We start from the raw sequence: 18,873 nt of genomic DNA on the forward strand, positions 1-18,873 counted from the left end.
GACATATTTCCCCTTGTGTAAAAAATATATATAAGTGCTTGCCTGCTTAATAAGTTGCCTTTGATCAGATAAAAGACTTAGGCCTTCTTTCTAACCTCTACAGATTTTTCCCATAGATATTTCGGATAGGGTCGGCTTCAGTGAACCCACGAATAAGTTGCGGCATTCATCCCCTTCACCCTGCTGGCCGGGGTTCCCAGAAAGCCGCATGCTCCGACCAGCAACTTCTTAAATAGGGTTTGTATTTCTTTTTTTATGCATAGGCATGGTAAATTTTGGGGAAATTAGAACGGGAATTTTCTTGACCTGTGAGATACATAGTTTTTCTGCCCTTAAAGCATACTGCCATGGGAACAACAACAGGCTCCATACTCACTCATTTACAAACCCCAAGGTCTTTTTATGGTGCCAGAAGACTTTCTGCTCAGATGTGGGTGATGACATCTGCCTCTGTAGCTGGAGACCTTGCTATTTGCATAGGTCATAGGATGAAGGCTAGGAGAGAGTTTTTCTTTATGGTTCTAGGAGTTCTGTTTCATCATTGTTGTTGTAATCAGTCTTCTGTTATTAGTGGTCTTGGTTTTTGCTCAGATCATAGGACAGAGCCTAGGCTATAATCTTTTAGCATGGTTTCAGAAGTTTTGTTCAGTTGCAACTGTCAAAATCAGACCTCTGGAATTAGAGATCTTGGTTTTTATATGAATCCAAAGCTAAGGCCTATTCTAGTCCTCATTGGTGCAGTGATAGGTTCTGTCCAGACCATTTTTTTCAAAATCAGTTGTCTGTTGATAGCAATTTTGGTTTTTTCTTAGGGCAAAGAATGACATGTCTTCCAATTGTATCATACCATTAGGTGGTGAGATAGGGGAGTCGTCTCTTAGCTCAAGTTGTTGCCATTTCCTTATGTCAGGATGTCATGTTAAAACTGGTGCAAGTTGGTGCCGGGATGGTATTTAGAGTTTCCCCAGGAGGAGTCTGGTTCCTGGTACTGTTGCTAGGACCTGTGTTAGTTCCATGTTTGGGATCAGGGGTTCGAGTTGGATGGTTACTGTCCAATCACAGAAAGTCTAAGTTGGGTCCACATGACATATATTCAGGGTGGGAGGCTAACCTGCATTCTAAAAAGAATGGGTTCTTATCCTTGGTAGATAAGAGCTTGTTTCTGTGTATAACATTTCCCTTTATTTAGAGTGCCTATGCAAATGAATATGGTGACATGTTATATTGTTGGTGGATTTGGAGGTAAGAATGATAGTCTGTACAATCTCTGTGCCCTGATTTTGACCTGAGTTTTTATCTTAGGTAAGACTTTTCTTGTAGGTTTTCTTACCAATCAGAACCATTTGTAGAAGTTATTTGTAGCCATGAGGGTAGTGTTCGTGGGCTGGGGTCCTTCTGGGACTGAATCAGTAGCATGCAACGTCCATGATTAGGAGGATAAGAATAAGGGCCATAAAGCATTAGTCAGCTTGTGTGTTGATTGTAGTTTCTTGCTGAGGCATGTGATGTGGGGCTGGGAGGATGTCCTTTCTGTTTGGGTGTTTGGTGGTGGTTTATTGGAGCAGGAGGTTGGTCTTGGTACTTAATAGGTTAATAACAGAGGGAGGGTTAAATAAGGATGGATAATGGATCAGGATTGGGGAAATGAGAGAATATAGGAATTTCTGAAGGGGAGAGGGGTTATATATAAGAGGGGCTATGTAGTTTAGGCATGGTTTGTATACATTTTAGCCTTGGCAATCAGAGAGAAATCCACTGTCTACAAACTCATGCCCACATAAAGACAGACATTAGTGTTCTATTTTTAGGTAGTTGTTGGAGGCCTGACCCTCATAGGCTGGGTATGAGCTTTGGAGATATGATTGAGTTAAGAAAAGATAAATAATTGGTTAAGATATGTCTTAGGATAGAAAGGGGGAACAAAAGATAAGAGAGAAGGGAAAGGGTCCCGGAGATATAGCACAGTGGCGTTTGCCTTGCAAGCAGCCGATCCAGGACCAAAGGTGGTTGGTTTGAATCCCGGTGTCCCATATGGTCTCCCGTGCCTGCCTGGAGCTATTTCTGAGTAGACAGCCAGGAGTAACCCTTAGCACTGCCAGGTGTGACCCAAAAACCAAAAAAAAAAATAAAGAGAGAGAGAGAGAGAGAGAGAGAGAGAGAGAGAGAGAGAGAGAGAGAAGAGAAAGGAAGTATAAGTAAATACGGTAAAAACAAGTTAAAGGGGATTGCGCTAATGCATTGGTATTGGAAGGTTTTCCTCTTTTGAGGCTCTTTATCACTGATGGGGGTGGTCTTTGCTAAATAAAGGGTTCAGGATTATGTTGTGGCTGAAGCTTTTTAGGATAAGCACAGTTTTAGCATCTAGAGTACTAAACAATGTGGTGGTGAGGACTATATAATGTGGTTACCTTTGTAGTATCATCCACTGCATCTTAAGTATAGAGCTACCTTTCCTAAGGAGCAATGAGAGCGAGAGCTTTTGTTTTTTTAATAGATTGAATTGATGAAGAAGTATAAAGGAGAGAGGCAAAAAGAAGTAGAGGGAAGAAGAGAGAAAGAAAAATTTAAAAAAGGTAGTAATTTGCCAAAACGTGTTGATGAGTGGAACCGGTAACATAAGTCTTTGGTGCACCATTGACTGTTCCAGTGGTCTGTATGAACATATACTTTGGGTCCTAATAGAAGACATAAACAGTAGGAACTGGGTAAATTCGAGTATTTTATCAAGACACTGACATAATGGGCACTGTATATGGTAACCGGTATGATTGAACACCGAGGTTTAAAATTAGGGTGTCCACCCTTTGTCTCCAAGCCCCCTGTGGTGCTGTCTCTATTTTTAGTTGGGTATTCCAATAACCATTTTAGATATTTTGATGATGCATCAATAGGCGCATATAAATCTAGGAGGGTGAGTTCTTATTAATGACCATTGATAAATGACAATCCTGTCCTTTAGAGACTTTTAAAATTTGAACTCTATATTGGTTGATAAAAGTATGTCAACCTAATTTTTTTGCATGGAAGCCTCGGAGAGGAAGTTTTCTGCTATTATTTCCCTCACTACTTGTTCTTTCCCTTTCCCTATTTACTCCTCTTCTGGTATTTCTACATTCCATAGATTATTTCTTTTGTCTTTGTTAATTAAATATCTAACTTTTTCTTCCAATGCTTTACCTTTTATTTCCTTATTGGCTTCTTTGTCATTTTTGGTTTGTACTTTTTCTATGCCAGTCTCCAACTGTGTAATTCTCTTATTATGGCTTGCTCAGGCTTTTTTTCCCCTTTAATTCTATTAGTATGGATTCTCTCATCTGTAAAAGTTCTTCTTTGAATTGGTTGATTTGGATTTCTTGAACTCGCTGTCTAGCAATTTCTTGATTTCTATTGCCATAGCTTTCATTGCCACTTTTAGGTCCTCATCTATTGGGTCTCTGAGTTTTGGTGGTTTTGGAAACTTAGGATTACTCTCAAAGTCCCTGGTTGCTAATGTCTTCCTTAGTTTACCCATATTTCTTTGCATTTGGTGGTTTGGCTTGGAATGTTTTGCCTTCAGGTTTCACGTCACTTGTGACTTGGGGCTGCGTCCCTTCTCTGGAGTGTGGCTCTAGGAGGGTATGATGGCTGTGTTTTACCTGCCAGAAGGTCCCCTCCTCCTACCTCACCAAAGCAAGGGTTCCCCTCTCCGTTTCCCTGTTAGAAGGTGTAATGGAGCACACGGTAGCACCTGGGTCAGATTTCCTCTCCCCCCCACTTGGGATTGAACTCAGATAGTTCCTCAGCCACGATAATGGCAGAGCACTGCTGGTTGGTTGTCAACCTAATTTTTTATTGATAAAATGTTTTTTGAGGGGCCAGTGCAATAGCACAGTGGGTAGGGTAGTTGCCTTTCACAAGGCCTATTTGGGATCAATCCCTGATATTCCATATAGTCTCCCGAACCTTCCAGGAGTAATTTCTAAGCATAGAACTGGGAGTAACCACTGAGTCCTGCAGGTGTGGCCCAAAACAACAAAATAATTTTTGAGCCTGTGTTTTCCACTCCCTCTTAATATCTTTTCTTTTATGATGTGAGCCAAAGAATGTGGTATGAGAAATAGAATGTTTTATGTGAAGCATTTTCTTCCTTTTTTTTTTTTTGTGGTTTTTGGGTCACACCTGGCAGTGCTCAGGGGTTATTCCTGGCTCCATACTCAGAAATTGCTCCTGGTAGGCACAGGAGCCATATGGGATGCTGGGATTCGAATCAATGACCTTTTGCATGAAAGGCAAATGCCTTACCTTCATGCTATCTCCCTGTTCACTATGTGAAGCATTCTCAAATATATTTGAACATAGTTTTGCTTAATTCTATTATAATTTTTATAAGAGGTTCTTAGCCACTTAGTTACATGTGTGGCTTTATCTTATATTTTCATAGATACTTCAGTGAAAAATATAGGGAGCAGCTCTTTTTTCAATTTTCTTATTTAAAAACATTTAAAATAACACCATATTTAAGTGTGTACTAAATTGTTTATAATACAGTCATTTCAGACAAAATGTTCAAACACTAGTTCCATTACTATTGTCTCCATTTATTGCCTATCATTTGCCTCCTTGAAGGCACAAAAAATTTTAATTCAAATTGTTTGTATCATGCTTGCTTCGGCAGCAAATATACTAAAATTGGAACAATACAGAGAAGATTAGCATGGCCTCTGCACAAGGATGACATGCAAATTGTTTGTATCAAAACTTAGATAGGACAGGGCGGTGGCGCTGGAGGTAAGGTGCCTGCCTTGCCTGCGCTAGCCTAGGACGGACCGCGGTTCGATCCCCCGGCGTCCCATATGGTCCCCCAAGAAGCCAGGAGCAACTTCTGAGCGCATAGCCAGGAGTAACCCTTGAGCGTCACAGGGTGTGGCCCAAAAAAAAAAAAAAAAACTCCCCCCCAAAAAACAAAAAAATGGTTCAACTCAAAATTATTTTGTCTCTCCATAATATTAATAAAGTCAGTATCTAAGGGTGTACTGGGCTGTGGTTGGTGCTAGTTGAGCCTTCTGTGTTATTGTTTAGGCTCACTGAGCTTGGTTGAATATTATGTAAATGCCTCATAAGATTCCTGTGATAAAGAGGACTTTACACCCTGAGCATTTGTCATAGTAATTTGGCTTAGGCTTCAGATGATCGGACATTGGCCATTCAGCCCTAAATCTTGGTATCCATAGATACCATCTATGGAACCAGTACAGTTTTCTGCACCATAACCAGAAATTGACTTCTATCATTGAAAGCCCTAATGCTGTCTTGGCACTTTGCTCCAGAGTGGGTTTATATAACACCCTGATGAGTTGGTAAAAACAGCAACTTGCTTTCAGGGTAGGGTATCCTCCATTGCCACCTAATGTTCAGATGAAATCAGAAGATGCTCCTTGACACCCTGCCTCCAACATAGGATCTGTGACAAAACCAGGATCTCTTATTACAGAAACCTGACCAACAACCTTGATTGAGGAGAACTTTTACTAGAACCACAAAGACAGACTTTGGGGTTAGACAACTTAATATACTTAGAGCCTATAATTGATCTTATGCCAGGATGCTTTATGGGTATGGTCTCCCTGTTTTTAGGCCAGAGGTTTTACCTTTTTATTTATTCCAACTTTTGCTGTGCCTATGCAAAAACAAAAGCAAAACAAGCCCCCCCCACCAAATACCCTCCAAAACCAAAACTCTGCTTAACTCTGATCCTATTTTTTCTTTTCTTTTCCTTTTGTTTTTTTTTTTGGGTCACACCCGGGAACGCTTAGGGGTTACTCCTGGCTCTACACTCAGAAATTACTCCTGGCAAACTCAGGGAACCATATGGGATGCCGGGATTCAAACCACCATCCTTCTGCATGCAAGGCAAGTGCCCAACCTCCTTGCTATTTCTCTGGCCCTTTTTTTCTTTTCTTTTTAAATTTCTTATCTTTTAAATGGGGCTTCTGCCTTTTTGATAGAATCTTGGGACACGGCTTACTTATTTTTTAAGCACATATTTTCGCATTTTTCTATAAAACTAAAAAGAAAGGCTGAGGGCCAGGGGCCAATTAGTCTCAGATACGTTGATGAGGAAATATAAGGACAGAACTAATATCCAAGCCAAAGTCAATGACAATAGCATCAAGAGAGCTAAAATTTAACAATCTAAACTTAAATGGGCCTGTAATACTGGCAGGCCAGGGAGCAAAGGATGGCGGTATAAGATGCACACTGGGTTTATTGGTGAAGGGAGGTTGACACTGGTGGTGAAAATGGCCCTGACTCATTGTATAATAAAAGAAAAAAAAATCCTGTGATAATACTGGGCTGATACTACAATTAAATATTGAGCTGTGTCACACATGGTTCAGGATTTATAAATCTAGACAAATTTGATAGCTTGACATTTTATAAGATTAAGTTATGAACCTGTGCCTTTTCTGTTGGAGGATGTAGGGAGTGGTGTTCAGCTGCTGTAGTTCATGCAGAAAGGGGAATCCCTTTTCTGCAAATGCCATAGAGGTATCAGCCAAGAACAGACTACCTGAGAAGTATCAATGGTCATTTTTATTTTGTAGTATGGTGGAGGCAGGAGTAGCTTTATGAGAGGATATTAAACAATATTCTTTGCCTGGAAGTAATAAAATTATATGAAATAAACAAAGTGGAGAAGCATGAAAGCAAGTGTACATCATTAAATTTTAATAATCTAAATTAGTTGGAAATATTTTAGTAAAGATGCATTAGTATCTGTTCAAAGAGCCAAAACAAACTCTATCTTGGAATTTTATGGGGGTGATGGGACTAGTTTTAGGATGACTATTATGATTTTAAGATCTTTAAAAAAGCAAAAGGAAAAGTATTTCTTTTTTTTTTTTTTTTTTTTTTTGGTTTTTGGGCCACACCCGGCAGTGCTCAGGGGTTACTCCTGGCTGTCTGCTCAGAAATAGCTCCTGGCAGGCACGGGGGACCATATGGGACACCGGGATTCGAACCAACCACCTTTTGGTCCTGGATCGGCTGCTTGCAAGGCAAACGCCGCTGTGCTATCTCTCCGGGCCCGGAAAAGTATTTCTTGAGATATTAAGTTATTTTTCTTTCTTTCTTTCTTTCTTTCTTTCTTTCTTTCTTTCTTTCTTTCTTTCTTTCTTTCTTTCTTTCTTTCTTTCTTTCTTTCTTTCTTTCTTTCTTTTCTTTCTTTCTTTCTTTCTTTCTTTCTTTCTTTCTTTCTTTCTTTCTTTCTCTTCTCTTCTTTCTTTCTTTCTTTCTTTCTTTCTTTCTTTCTTTCTTTCTTTCTTCTTTCTTTCTTTTCTTTCTTTCTTTCTTTCTTTCTTTCTCTTTCTTTCTTTCTTTCTTTCTTCTCTTTCTTTCTTTCTCTTCTTTCTTCTTCTCTCTTTCTTTCTCTCTTACTTTCTTACTTTCTTTCTTTCTTTCTTTCTTTCTTTCCTTTCTTTCTTCTTTCTTTCTTTCTTTCTTTCTTTCTTTCTTTCTTTCTTTCTTTCTTTCTTTCTTTCTTTCCTTTCTTTCTTTCTTTTCTTTCTTTCTTTTCTTTCTCTTTCTTTCTTTCTTTCTTTCTTTTTTCTTTCTTTCTTTCTTTCTTTCTTTCTTTCTTTCTTTCTTTCTTTCTTTCTCTCTTTCTTTCTTTCTCTCTTTCTTTCTTTCTTTCTTTCCTTTCTTTCTTTCTTTCTTTCTTTCTTTCTTTCTTTCTTTCTTTCTTTCTTTCTTTCTTTCTTTCTTTCTTTCTTTCTTTCTCTTTCTTCTTTCTTTCTTTCTCTCTTTCTCTTTCTTTCTTCTTTCTTTCTTTTTTCTTTCTTTCTTTTCTATTCTTTCTTTCTTTCTTTCTTTCTTTCTTTCTTTCTTTCTTTCTTTCTTTCTTTTTCTTTCTTTCTCTCTCTCTTTCTCTTTTTTCTTTTTCTTTCCTTCTTTCATTCATTCTTTCTTTCTTTTTCTTTCCTTCTTTTTCTTTCTTTCCTTTTTTCTCTCTTTCTCTCTCTTTCTTCTTTCTTTCTTTCTTTCTTTCTTTCTTTCTTTCTCTTTCTTTCTCTTCTTTCTTTCTTTCTTTCTTTCTTTCTTTCTTTCTTTCTTTCTCTTTCTTTCTTTCTTTCTTTCTTTCTTTCTCTCTTTCTTTCTTTTCTTTCTTTCCTTCTTTCTCTTTCTTTCTTTCTTTCTTTTCTTTCTTCTCTTCTTTCTTTCTTTCTTCTTTCCTTTCTTTCTTCTTCTTTTCTTCCTTCTTCTTCTTTCTTCTCTTTCTTTTCTTTCTTCTTTCTTTCTTTCTTTCTTTCTTTCTTTCTTTCTTTCTTCTTTCTTTCTTTCTTTCTTTCTTCTTTCTTTCTTTCCTTTCTTTCTTTCTTTCTCTCTTTCTTTCTTCTTTCTTTCTTTCTCTTTCTCTCTCTCTTTCTCTTTCTCTCTTTCTTCTATCTTTCTTTCTTTCTTTCTTTCTTTCTTTCTTTCTTTCTTTCTTTCTTTCTTTACTTTCTTTCTTTCTTTCTTTCTTTTCTTTCTCTTCTCTTTCTTTCTCTCTCTTTCTTTCTTTTTGTTTCTTTCTTTCTTTCTTTTTATTTCTTTCTTTCTTTCTTAATTTCTTTCTTTGTTTCTCCTTCTTTTTTTCTTTCTATCTTTCTTTCTCTTTCTCCCTTCCTTCCATCCTTCCTTCCTTCTTTCCCCTTCCTTCCTCCCCTTCCTTCCTTCCTTCCCCTTCCCTTCCTTCCTTCCTTCCCCTTCCTTTCCTTCCTTCCTCCCCCTCCCTTTCCTTCCTTCCTCCCCCACCCTTTCCTTCCGTCCGTCCTTCCCCTCCCTTTCCTTCCTTCCTTCCTTCCTTCCCCTCCCTTTCCTTCCTTCCTTCCCCTCCCTTTCCTTCCTTCCTTTTCCTTCCTTCCCCTCCCTTTCCTTCCGTCCGTCCTTCCCCTCCCTTTCCTTCCGTCCGTCCTTCCCTCCCTTTCCTTCCGTCCGTCCTTCCCTCCCTTTCCTTCCGTCCTTCCGTCCGTCCGTCCCTCTCCTTCCGTCCTTCCGTCCGTCCGTCCCTCTCCTTCCGTCCTTCCGTCCGTCCGTCCCTCTCCTTCCGTCCGTCCGTCCGTCCTTCCGTCCTTCCGTCCGTCCGTCCTTCCGTCCGTCCGTCCTTCCGTCCTTCCGTCCGTCCGTCCTTCCGTCCTTCCTTCCTTCCTTCCTTCCTTCCGTCCGTCCTTCCTTCCTTCCGTCCGTCCTTCCTTCCTTCCGTCCGTCCTTCCTTCCTTCCGTCCGTCCTTCCTTCCTTCCTTCCGTCCGTCCGTCCTTCCTTCCTTCCTTCCTTCCTTCCTTCCTTCCTTCCTTCCTTCCGTCCGTCCTTCCTTCCTTCCGTCCGTCCTTCCTTCCTTCCGTCCGTCCTTCCTTCCTTCCTTCCGTCCGTCCTTCCTTCCTTCCGTCCGTCTGTCCTTCCTTCCTTCCGTCCGTCCGTCCTTCCTTCCTTCCGTCCGTCCTTCCTTCCTTCCTTCCGTCCGTCCGTCCTTCCTTCCGTCCTTCCTTCCGTCCTTCCTTCCGTCCTTCCTTCCGTCCGTCCTTCCGTCCTTCCCTTCCCTTCCCTTCCCCTTCTCCTTCCCCTTCCCCCTTCCCTTCCCTTCCCTTCCCTTCCCTTCCCTTTCCTTCCTTCCGTCCGTCCTTCCTTCCTTCCGTCCTTCCGTCCGTCCTTCCTTCCTTCCGTCCGTCCTTCCTTCCTTCCGTCCGTCCTTCCTTCCTTCCGTCCGTCCTTCCTTCCTTCCTTCCTTCCTTCCTTCCTTCCCTCCCTCCCTCCTTCCCTCCTTCCCTCCCTCCCTCCCTCCTTCCCTCCCTCCCTCCCTCCCTCCCTCCCTCCCTCCCTCCCTCCTTCCTTCCTTCCTTTTCTTTCTTTCTTTCTTCCTTTCTTTCTTTCTTTCTTTTTTTTTTTGGTCACAACCAGCAGTGCTCAAGGGTTACTTTTGGCTCTATGCTCAGAAATTGCTTCTGGCAGGCTCAGGGGATGATGTGGGATGCCTAGGTACTTGATTTTTTTTTAATATTGTTTTAAATGGGATTGTTTCCTTAATCTCTCTTTCCCCTGCTTCATTGTTTTATAGAGAAACGCTACTGTCTTTTGCGTATTGACTTTGTAGCCGGGCACTCTGCTGTATTGGTTAATTGTATCTAGGAGTTTTACTGTGGACTCTTTAGGGTTTTCGATGTATATTATCATATTGTCTATGAAAAGAGATAGTTCGAGTTCTTCTTTCCTTATGTGGATTTCTTTGATTTCCTTCTCTTGTCTGATTGCTATTGCTACAACTTCTAAGATTATGTTGAATAAGAGTGGAGAGAGTGGACAGCTTTGCCTAGTTCCTGACCTTAGTGGGAATGCTTTCAGTTTTTCACCATTAAGGATAATATTGGCTGTGGGCTTTTCATAGATAGTTGCAACTATCTTGAGGAAGGTTCCTTCCAGACCTATTTTACTGAGTGTTTTCAACATGAATGAATGTTGGATTTTGTCAAACGCCTTCTCTGTGTCAATTGATATAATCATATGATTTTTATCTTTCTTATTGTTGATGTGGTGAATAATGTTAATTGATTTGTGTATGTTGAACCATTCTTGCATTCCTAGTATGAAGCCCACTTGGTCATGGTGTATAATCTTTTTGTTGTAGTGCTGAATTCAGTTTGCTAAGATTTTGTTGAGGATTTTTGCATCTATGTTCATTAGTGAAATAGGTCTGCAGTTTTTTTCTTGGCAGTGTCTTTGCCATCTTTGGGAATGAGTGTGATATTAGCCTCATAAAAGGAGTTAGGAAGGATTCCTGTCTTTTCTTTTTTTCTTTTTTCTTTTTTTTTGGTTTTTGGGCCACACTCGGCAGTGCTCAGGGGTCACTCCTGGCTGTCTACTCAGAAATAGCTCTTGGAAGGCACGGGGGACCATATGGGACGCAAGGATTTGAACCAACCACCTTTGGTCCTGGATCGGCTGCTTGAAAGGCAAACACTGCTGTGCTATCTCTCAGGGCCCATTTCCTGTCTTTTTAATGGTTTGTAAGAGCCTGTGGATCAGTGGTAGTAATTCTTCTCGGAATGTTTGATAGAATTTACCTGTAAATTCATCTGGACCTGGACTTTTGTTCTTGAAGAGTTTCTTAATTACTGATTCAATTTCTTGGGCTGTGATTGGCCTGTTGAGGCTTTCTTCATTCTCCTTGTCCAGTGTTGGAAGATGATATTTTTCCAGAAATCTGTCCGTTTCTTCTGGATTCTCTAGCCTAACTGAGTATAGTTGCTCATAGTGAGACCTCATGATGTTTTGTATTTCTCGGGGTTCTGTTGTAATTTATCCCCTATCATTTATGATCTTATTTATTTAGATGTTTTCCCTCTTTTTTTGGTGAGCCTTGCCAGTGGTTTGTCAATCTTGTTTATTCTTTTGAAAAACCAACTCCTGGTCTCATTAATTTTCTGTTTTGTTTTGTTAGTTTTGATGTTGTTTATTTCTGCTCTAGTTTTGATTTTTCTTGTCTTCTGGATGTGTTTGTGTTTCTTTGCTATTGTTGTTCCAGCTCCTTAAGGTGACCCTTTAGACTACTGATTTTGTCATTTTCCTCTTTCTTAACATAGGCCTGTATTGCTATGAGTTTCCCCCTAAGTACTGCCTTTGCTGTGTTCCATAAATTTTGACAAGTTGTCTTTTCATTATCATTTGTCTCAAGGAATCTTTTTATTTCTTCCTTGAGTTCCTCTTTGATCCAGCTATTGTTGAGCAGCATGTTGTTTAATCTCCAGGTGTTGAAATTTATCCATTGCTTCTTCTTACAGTCAATTTTGACCTCTATTGCATAGTGATATGATAGGGTACTTCTGATGATCCTTACATTTTTTAATTTTATCCAATTTAAATTTATATCCTAAGACATGGTCTATCTTGGAGAAGGTTCCATGTGGGCTTGAGAAGAATGTGTATTTTACTTTCTGGGGGGTGGAGGGCCCTATATAAGTCTATTAGCCCTAGATCTCCTAGTTTGTTGTTTAGGGATCTTATTTATTTGCCTGTTTTCTGTCTCGTGGATCTGTCCAGTGGTGATAGTGGAGTATTGAGATCTCCTATTACTATCATATTCCCTTTCATGTGTTTCTCCAGGTTTGCAAGCAATTGCCTTACATATTTTGCTGGTTCTACAGTAGGTGCATAAATATTAACCAGGGTTAGTACTTCTTGATCTAGTGTTCCCCTGATCAGTATGAAGTGCTCCTCTTTGTCTCTGACCACTTTCTTGAGGTTAAATGCAATTTGGTCTGATATAAGAATAACTGACCCTTCTCTTTTTTGTTTTCCATTGGCCTGAATAATTAATTTCCATTCTTTTACTCTAAGCCTGTGTCTATCCTGTATTTGTAGGTGTGTTTCTTGCAGGCAGCAGAAATCTGGTTTAAGCTTTCTAATCCAGTTCTCTATTATGTGTCTTTTAATGGGAGAGTTTAGTCCTGATTTAGGGAGATTATTGACAGAGAGGACTGTTGAAAAGTTGTGTTCTGTAAGGTGGTAAATGTTAGAAATGGGGGCTTGGATTGTGTAATTCATCTCTGAGTAGATCATTTAGACTCGGTTTTGTTGCGCAAATAATGAGAGTTCATTTTTGTTGGAGAACGTTTTTAGTTTTCCCTCCCATATGAATGAGAGTTTTGCTGGGTAGTGTACTCTTGGTTGGAAATTTCTTTCATTAAGTTATTTAAATATGTCATTCCACTGTCGTCTTGCTTGAAGTATTTTGTATGGGAGATCTGGTTTGATTCTAATGTTCCTTTCTTTATATGTGAGGGTTTTTTCTCCCTTATTGCTTTAAGTAGTTCGCCTTTCTCTTTGTATCTTGCCATTTTAATTACTATGTGTCTTGGGGTTGGTTTGTTAGGGTCTATTTTGTTGGGGATTCTTTTCACTTCCTGGATTTACTCAGATGCCTCTTTCCAAAGGGTGGGAAAGTTTTCCACTATTATTTCCCTGACTACTTGCTCTTCTCCTTTCCTTATTTCATCCCCTTCTGGTATGCCTACAATTCTTAGATTATCTTTTATCTTTGTTTATTAAATACTGGACTTTTTCGTCCAATGCTTTACCTTTTATTTCTTTGTTGGCTTCTTTGTTGTCTTTTGTCTGCAGTTTATCTTTGAGTTCTTCTATGTGATTCTCAAGCTGTGTGATACTGCTCTTCTGCCTTTCTATGGTTTTATTTCTACGGTTGTATTTCCTTTAATTCTGTTTGTATGGAGTCTGTCATGTTTTGTAACAATTCTTCTTTAAGTTGGTTGATTTTTTTTATCTATTGATTTCTTGTAATCTCCGGGCAGTGTGTCTTTCATTTCCTCTACAAAGGCTTGTAATTCTTTTCTCATGGCTGCTTTTAGGTCTTCCTCTCTTGGGTTTGTACATTTTGGTGGACTTGGAAACTTATTCTGATTTTTCTCCATCTCCCCTGTTGTTAATGTTTTCCTTAGTTTACCCATATTTCTTTGCATTCATTGGCTTGGTTTGAAGTGCTGTGCCTTCAGGTTTCAGCCAGCTTTTGCCATCTGTGGAATTGGGCTGGGTCCTTACTCTGGAGTCTGGTTCTATACGGATGTGGTGGCTGAGGTCGCTGTGGTTTGGAGCCTCCCTTGACCTCCAGTCAAGCCTGATCAAGTGCCCTTCCCCTATTTCTGCTAGCCAGAGCAGTTCCGCTCCTGGCCACAATGGCCGATGGCGCCGTTGAGTCTAGTTCATTCGCCCTCTCTCTCTCACCTGGGAGTCAGAGGTGCTCTGGCTAGAGAGCTCTCTCTAGGGTTTAGCTGGTTCTCCCCCCCACCCCCTCTCCTGGGAGGTAGCAGGGACGGCCAGGCACCTTTCTCCCGGACCAGGCTCTCTCCGGGTCCCCACCAGCTCCCCCCTCTGCCGCTCCTCTCTCAGTCTCCTGGCAGGCTGCAGGGGAGATTCTCCAGCGCCCCTTTCCCGTACCTGGCCTCCTGGGCTCAGCCCCTGATTCCCGCAGGCTCCTGGAATATGATCTTAGAGGTATTTTAAACAGATGAATTATGACTTCAGTTTCAGTTATAGTCGCCTGATCTCAAAGGCCAGATTGTTACAAAAGGAAAAAGCAATTGTCTTTCAAATAGGAGTTGTGAATTTGGAAGATGAATACTGTAAGCACAGTAGTATCCTGCATAGAGTTAAAATTTAAATGTGTGAGGTCAGGGGAGCAGCTAAAAACCCCATAAAAAAACCAATTAGGGAGCTAGAAAGCTCTCAAATTTTACTTCCTCTTTTTTCATACAACTTTTGTTTTCTTCATTCATTCAATGAGTTTTCTTGGGGCACATCCAGTGGTGCTCAGGGATTCTTACCCCCCCCCCCTCCACCCCTGCCTTAATGGGTACTTAGGGATCATATCTGGTGGTGCACAGGAGATCACATGCAGTCCTGAAGCTTGATTTGGAGTTGGTAGTGAGTAAGGTAAATATCATCACTCCTGTTATGTTTTTCCAGCTCTTTGTTTTTGATGTCACATTTGTTGCTATGCTAGTTTTATAATAATAATGGTTATATATTATCTACCAAACCCCAGATTTAATGGCTAAAAACAATAAAAGCATTATGGTTTTCAAATAAGGTACAACTGGAGAGTTCTGTGATCTTAACTGATGGTCATGACTTTAGTTCATTCAATATAGTTTAGCTTGAACAGTGCTAAAATGGAACATTGGGATGATGAAATATCTCCTCATGAAAGTAGCCTGAAATCATACAGAGCAGCTCAGAAATCCCATGACTCCAAGGCACAAGTTCTAAATTTTCCTCAAGATTTTGCTTGGGGACTGGCAGGTCACTTCATTGCATTTTATGACAAAGAATAACAACATTAAAGGTGGATGAAAACACAAGTTTGTGAATATTGTTGAGAGGTATGGTTCACTGGGGACCACAGCTATGAACTATCAATAGCTACTTCTCCTACAGATATTGTCAAAGGGCTGGGAATACAAGGAAGTGAAACTTTACACTAACTGTATAGAAAGAGGAGGTACAGTAAATGCTCCCCATATCCACCTCAAACCAGGCCCTTTGCCTGGTCTGTATTGTGAATGGGAGGACAAAAAAAAAGAAACTAATATTTAAAGGTCACATTGTAGTGGGGTGAGGAAATGATGAGTATATTTGTTGGTTCTTGAAATAATAAGTAAATTAAGGCTAAAGGTCTTCTAAAAGTGTCAAATGTGTGAAAGAGGAACAATTCTGCATGGAATAGAGTGTGGAGGCAAGGCTATGGATGTGAGGACAGGTATATGAAGGCAAGAATTTTCTTATGAGAAAATAAGCCAGTGGATTGTGTTTCTTAATGCTTGATAAGTGCTGTAATAGTTCATACTGTACTGAAAATACCTGGGATGTTTGATGTCACTTCTCACCAGCTGCTTTGTTTTTAGAATCATTTTAGATTACCACTACTCATTAAATACCCCTTGGTTTGTAGAGAAAATGTTAATACAGAAGAAAAAGAAACATGGGCATATGGAGTAAGAGAATTAATGGATTGAGTGCACGTTTTGCCTGTGAAAGACTCACTTCTGTCTCTGGCACCTAAGCACAGTCTCCACAGAACTTTTGGGATGGAACTTTGAGCAGTGGTCTGGGAATAACTCCTGAACACTTCTGGGCATGGCCCCAAACCCAAACAAACAAAAGATAAAGACAAACATTCTCCCCAAATATTCTTGACCTATGATTGCAGAGATGACATCAAACATTTTATTACTGAATTACTGATCCCACATACTCAAATTTTATCTCTGTCTCCCTTTAGGGAGATAGATATTTGTTTCTTATGCAGAAATGATCTTTCTCCACTGCTGAGTTTTTCAGAGGTCCAGGAAATAAAGTTATCTTCTGTTCTTGAAATTACTTGTCTTACAATGTAGACTTTTCAATTCCAAATTCTGTTCTTGTCAGGAGATTAATAGACTCATTGTTCTATATTCATTTTTATTGTGTGGTTTAAAATTTTTCAGATATTCCAACATGTTTGGTGTGGATGTTTATAATTTCTAAACAAAATGTCTATTTTTGAATAAGTATCACAGAAAGAAAACACATAGTCAAAAGATCTAAGTGAAACATGCACATTTTCAAGTTCCTTCTTTTCTTTGGCTTTTTTTCCTTCTACAAGTGGCTTTTTATAATAATATAATATTTCCCAACTCACTTTCCTACTTCAGAGGTTAAGTTTAATAACAATGATACACAAGTGAGAAGATCCTTCTTAACTCATTAGAAAAATTTAGAATGCCATATAAATGTTCTTATGAACTATATTTTTAATGTGGAACCAATAAAATATACATTACTGTTTTAACCAATGTCTGGAATATAAAGAACAGTTGAATAGTGATTGAGACACTATATGAATTCATGGCTCACTTGGACAAACTGGGGACTTGATAAAATTACAACAAAAGCATTAGAATATAACACTATAATTAACCATATGATCAAAGAGAAAAACTATATACAATATACTGCAAGTATGACTATTTTAATTTATTTATTTTGCCTTTTTGGGCCACACCTTGTGATACTCAGGGGTTTTTTCCTGGCTATGCACTGAAAAATCGCTTCTGGCTCAGGGACCTTATGGTACGTCAGGATAAAACCAAGGTCTGTCCTGGATCAACTGCATGCAAGACGAAGGCCCTACAGTTGTGCTATTGCTCTGCCCTCTGCCCCCAGTTTTGCTTTTTATAGTATTACTATTTTTTATTTTGCTTTGTTTTGGGTCAAACCTGGCAGTGCTCTGGGGTTACTCCTGGCTTTCTGCTCAGAAATTGCTCCTGGCAGGCATGGGGAGACCACATGGGATGCCTGGATTAGAACCACCGTTGGTCCTGCCACTGTGCTATCTCTCCAACCCTAGTGACTATTTTTAATAATATTTTTTTAAAGCACCGTGGTTACAAAAATGTTGGCAGTTGGGTTTCAGTCATTGAATGTACACCATCCTTCACTAGTGCCATTTTCCAGCCACCAATGTTCTCCATTTTTCTCCTTGTCAACCACCTGCCTAACTTTGGGACAGGCATTCTATTTATCTCTCTTACTATGGTTGTCACGGTTGTTGTTAGTGCAGTTATTTCTGTAACTGCTCACTACTCTTTGTAGTAAGCTTCATACCATAGGCTTTCCCTTCCAGCCCTTATCTCTATTGTCTCTGGGTATTATTACAATGATGTCTTTTTATTTTCCTTAAGTCCCACAGATGAGTGAAACTATTTTGTGTCCATCTCTCTCTCTGACTCATTTCACTCAGTGTAATGATTTCCATGCCATTCATGTATAAGTAAATTTTATGACTTTATTTTTCCTAAGCTGCATAGTATTTCATTGTGTAGATGTACTCAGTTTGTTTAGCCACTAATCTGTTGTCAGACATCTGGGTTGTTTCCAGATTCTGGCTATTGTAAATAGTGCTGAAATAAATACAGGACTGCAGATGGCAGTTTTGTATTGATTTTTTGTGTTCTTAAGGTATATCCCTAGTAGTAGTATTGCTGGATCATATAGAAGCTCAATTTCCAGTTTTTTGAGGAATATCCATATTTTCCAGAAAGGCTGAACTAGACAGCATACTCAACAGCAGTGAATGAGAGTTCCTATTTCCCCATATTTCCTCCAGCACTGGTTGTTCTTTGTGATGTGTGCCAGCCTCTGTGGCGTTAGATCATAACTCATCATTGTTTTGATTTGCCTCTCTCTGATTATTAGTAATAAGAAACTTTTTTTCATGTGCCACTTGGTCATTTATATATCTTTCTTGAGTAAATATCTGTTCATTTCTTCTTCCCATTTTTTTGATGTGATTAGATGTTTTTAATCTTGTTAGGTTCTATTAGTACCTTGTATATCTTGGATATTAGGTCCTTATCTGATGAGTATTGCTTGAATAGATTCTATTCTGTGGGTAACCTTTGTACTCTAGTCGTAGTTTCCTTTGAATTGCAGAAGTTTCTCAGCTTAATATATTCCTATTTGTTTAGCCCTGATTCCAGTTGTTTAGACAGTGGTGTTTCCTCCTTGAAAATGCCTTTTGTTTCAATGTCATGGAGTGTTTTGTCTATGTTTCCTTCTATATATCTTATATTCTCAAGTCTGATATAATTTTGGATATTCATTTGTATTTGTCCTTAATGCATGGTGTTAGATAGACGTCTGACTTTGCTTTTTTGCATGTGGCTGACCAATTGTTCCAACACCACTTGCTGAAGAGGGTTACCTTGCTCCATTTTTATTTTTATGCCCTTTATCAAAGATTGATTTGTAGTATGTCTGGGGGTCATTCTTTATATAATCAAGTTTATTCCATTGATTTGTGGAACTATTTTCATTCTATTACCATGCTGTTTTAAAGACTACTGCTATGCAGTACAATTTAAAGTTGGGGAAAATGATGCCTCCCATCATATTTTTTTTTTGTTTTTGTTTTTTGGGGCCACACCTGGCAGCACACAGGAATTACTCTTGGCTTTGCACTCAGAAGTTGCTCCTGGCAGACTTGGGGGACCATACGGAATGCTGGGCACTAAATCCTGGTCTATTCCCGAATCACCTGCATGCAAGGCAAATGCCCTATGCTATCACTCCAACCCCAACCATTATTTTTATAAAGGGCTGTTTTAGCTATTCATGGACAAATATTTTTCCAAATGAATTTTAGGAATGTTTGATTCACTTCTTTTAAAAATGACATGAGCTGGGGGCTGGAGAGATAGCATGGAGGTAAAGCGTTTGCCTTTCATGCAAGAGGTCATCGGTTCGAATCCCAGCATCCCATATGGTCCCCTGTGCCTGCCAGGAGCAATTTCTGAGCATGGAGCCAGGAG

At 39.6% G+C, this 18,873-nt stretch overlaps 1 non-coding gene and 1 pseudogene across 1 annotated transcript; both read left to right on the forward strand.

Annotated features, from left to right (window-relative positions):
• The first annotated feature begins 4,642 nt into the window (after nt 1-4,642).
• LOC126002232 (U6 spliceosomal RNA) lies at nt 4,643-4,746 on the forward strand. Its single transcript, XR_007492993.1, has one exon. It is a non-coding gene; the product is annotated as a U6 spliceosomal RNA (small nuclear RNA).
• A 10,201-nt stretch (nt 4,747-14,947) lies between these two features.
• LOC126002727 (uncharacterized) lies at nt 14,948-15,098 on the forward strand (annotated as a pseudogene).
• The last annotated feature ends 3,775 nt before the right edge of the window (nt 15,099-18,873 follow it).

This window comes from Suncus etruscus, chromosome 2 (genome assembly GCF_024139225.1).
Source record: "Suncus etruscus isolate mSunEtr1 chromosome 2, mSunEtr1.pri.cur, whole genome shotgun sequence".
Lineage (NCBI taxonomy): Eukaryota > Metazoa > Chordata > Mammalia > Eulipotyphla > Soricidae > Suncus > Suncus etruscus.